Here is a 4,128-nt window from a genome sequence, read left to right as displayed (position 1 = left end):
GCAAACACCGTCATCGCCTTAAGCTCCGAAAGCTCTGCGTAGTTCACTCTCAGCGCTAGTGCTACAATACTGTAACCGCTGTTCCTCAACCTGATAATGGCATCCTTTAACATGAAGCGCGTAACAGAGAAAGGCGATGCAGAGGAAACTGTAGAAACCGAATTAGGAAGAGGAAATGAGTCAAACGACATAGAACTCATTCTCTCCACATTGCAGGAGAGTGGAGAGAGATGCGATACAAAGCCTCGCAATCCATGTACAAGGATCATTCCATTATTAAACAGATCCGGCTGAGCAACTTCAACGCCGTTGATGAAAACTTTCGGATCACGAGAAGTAGCGGTGTAAGTGACGGTGAGGCATCGATTCGGAGCTAGAGTTTCCAGCTTAGTACCAAAAGCTAAAGAGCGAAGAAAGTGAAGTGGATAAATTCCAGGAACAGAGTGTTCCTGAAGTAGCAACGGAAGAGAGCAAGTAGGACAAGTGATTAGAGAAGAGTCAGCCGTAGCGAAGATGGTGACTGGAGTGCCGGTAGTTGAGAGATTGGCGGCAGAAGCGGCGGAGGAGAGCTGCTGGAAACCGAGTGAAGAGAGAACATTGGGGAAGATAGAAGGGGAAAATGTGTGGTCGTGAGGAGATATCACCGGCGACGGTGTAGGTGAGTCAGGAAAAATTGATGCGGAAGCGGAGATCATGAAGAGAGCAATGAGAAGTGGAAGGAGATTGTGAGAAATCTCCATTGTTGTTGCTCTCTCTCGAGAAAATGGGTGTGAAAAAGATGAATAGGGGAAGGAGAGGTCTGTGCAGGTTTATATATAGCTGTAACTTGTCACTCACAGGGCGGGAAACCCAATTCAGTTAGTCACGTCAGTTATGAGATTCCTCCACTGAATTGACATGTTTGCCCCTATTGATATTTTATCAGACACAAAGTTTAAAATGCTAATTTGACTAGTATATATTATTATTATTATTGAACTAGTGTCGAATACTAAAATAGGTTGAAAATTTTAATTTGTTTTATTCTGGAAATACTAAGAAATTTGACTAGTTAAATGAATTACTAGAATTTTATGAGAATTCTGAAATAATAAAAAATATTATTTGTGGAGTGATAAGAAAGGGGATTTCGAGACCTTCCAAAATGGATATCATCCTATATAAACTTCTAATAAGAGTGAACGAACGACTTGAATAACGATTAGTCGATTTGACGAGTTGAGTTATAATTGATATTTTAAGTTGAGTTATAATCTTGATTATTTAAGCGTAAAGCAGCTTCTGAATGGATTAATAATTTGCTAATTTATTAATTCAGTCTAATTTGATATGCTCATTTGACAACTTTAAGTATGACAATATGTTTCTTCATAATTTTAGTGTAGTGCTTGAGATTTGAATTGGGATTTTAAAATAAATATCGACCTCCCTCAGCTATTAAAGTTAATTTCTAATCTTATGTATACGAGGTAAATCTATATACTTTTGAATATAATTTGGAGATGGACAAAGTAAATTTCTCACTTTTTTGAATATTATGTTGGTGATGGACATAATTGGTTGCCCACAACTAGAATTTTATTATTGCAAAGTAAGAATTCATTCTAGTCTTACAATTTTTACACACAAATATTTATTGTACTCACACTCTAGCAAGCTCTTTCTTATTTCTCGCTCACTTGTTGTTTGATCTCTTACTTATGTTCTTTTTTTGCTTTCCTACTTGGTTTTTTTTTTTGCACTTAATTGCAAATCAAATGCATCATCTCTATTTTGGGAGGTCATGGAAGAATCTAGAAGATATATATTATTCTCTTCTAGAATATTCCTAGCTATTCTTTTCTATAACATTTCTAGATTTTTCTATTTAAAATACCATTCTAAAGATCTTTCTTCGATTCTTTTGAATTTTAAAATATTCTAGATTTTTATAGATTTATCCTAATAAATAATTATGTCAGTTGATGAATTCTTAACACTCCTCATTCTTAACTTGTTCTTGCGTCAATTGTGAGCAACTTTTGAAACTCTGCAAGCATCATCCACTACTTTTAAGGATCTCCACCTTCGTCAAATTATTTTGATTGCTACTTTTTGAAGCTTCTTCAAAGGTAATAGCTTCTTTGATGTTAATCACCACTGTTAATGTTTTATATCTATGTACTTGATGCTTGGACCCTTCAATCGTGTAGACCTCGATCCTTAGTCGCAACTCATTTAGTTTTTCATTAGCTCCAATTTGCCATAGCTCTTTCTTTCCTTTTGTGGAGATATATCCTGATTGGATCGATCTTGTTCCCCTGTTTTATTTCATTGAACTTATCTTGTAACTTTTGCTCAAGAGCTATTGAGTCTGGCAAGGAGATTTCTTTGGACCATCAAGTTGACGTTTCGTCAAATACCATATTTTTTGACGTATATGTTTGATTTGTAATAGGGTCACTGATAATGCTCAAATTATTTTAAAAATGATTAAAAGAGTAAGTAATCGTTGTCGATAAAAATATCAAAAGTAAAAGTCGGAATCGAATTCCACAAGGAATGATTTAAGGGCAAGAATTTAACTAGAAAATTCAAGTATGCAAACCTGTTTGTTGCAGCACTTTAGAACGATTGGGTGGATGATTCCACTAAATTTACAAAAAGATATCTGTAATCAAATATGCAATTAAACAAGATCAAAGGAATTTCACAAGTAAGAGACAATCTAGAGGTATGGGAATTGGTATTGATATCACATAGGGGTATAAGTGATGCTCAATTGTGCTAAACAAGTATGGATATAGTAGGTATTTTCAATGACACTACTCTTCTTTCGATCTCATGATAGTACCATGTTATAGAATCTCCTTCCGGACTCATATATGTGAATCACAAATTGTCACGACCCAAATCGGGCCGCGACTGGCACCCACACTTATCTTACTATGTGAGCGAACCAATCATTCTGAACCCCAACATTTTAACCATAATGAAAAAATACAATGCGGAAGACTTAAACTCATTAATGAAAATCAATTCAATAAACTTCTAAAAAAAAACTCAACAACTATTATTCCCCAAAATCTGGAAGTCATCATCACAAGAACATCTATCCTCAAATTACTAAAGCTAAGAGTATCTAAGAAACTAAACATAAATAATAGCTACTCTATGCCAGAACTTCAAGGCATCAAGACATGAAGAAGAAGATCCGGTCCAAGCTAGAAGCTTTAGCTCACCCTGAAATCTGGTGTGACGAAAACTGGCTAGAGTTGCGGTTGAGTTGAAGATGACGGTACGTTTGCTGCACTCCACAATGAACAAAAAGAAAACATACAAGTAGGGGTCAGTACAAAACACAGGTACTGAGTAGATATCATCGGACAACTCAAAATAGAAAACAGTATATATCAGATAATATCATAAAATCAACTACAATACTCAACATGCGGCATTTACAATTACCATAACCCTTGGTCGCAACGCCAAGCTCATCAATGAGGACTCACGCCTCCCCATCATACTCATTTGGGAATTAGGTTCATTAAATTGAGTATATTGACATATTTCAAGATTCATTCTCTTTACTAATCCTGGTGTCGAAACGTGACACCCGATCCATATATACTATCCTGGTACCGGAACGTGGCACCCGATCCATATTCTATCCTGGTGTCGGAACGTGACACTCCGATCCTCATATACTATCCTGGTACCAGAACGTGGCACCCGATCCATATTCTATCCTAGTGTCGGAACGTGACACTCCGATCCTCAAATACTATCCTGGTACCGAAACGTGGCACCCGATCCATATTCTATCCTGGTGTCGGAACGTGACACTCCGATCCTCATATACTATCCTGGTACCGGAACGTGACACCCGATCCCCTAATCTCACTACTTTCGTTCATCAAGCCTTCTTTTATACCAAGGCATCATCATTAACAAAGTAGATTAGGGTTTCTTTTTCAAGATTTAGGATTCAATAGCTTCATCATGCTTATTTTTATCACAATTATATAATTACAACATCCAAACACATAATTAAGCATATAGAAGGGTTTACAACACTACCCAATACATATCATTCGCTATTAAGAGTTTACTACGAATAGTATAAAAGCCATAACCTACCTCCACCGA

Source organism: Solanum lycopersicum, chromosome 10, assembly GCF_036512215.1.
Source record: "Solanum lycopersicum chromosome 10, SLM_r2.1".
Classification (NCBI taxonomy): Eukaryota; Viridiplantae; Streptophyta; class Magnoliopsida; order Solanales; family Solanaceae; genus Solanum; species Solanum lycopersicum.
The sequence above is the reverse complement of the archived record's forward strand: the minus strand, read 5'-3'. Positions refer to the sequence as shown.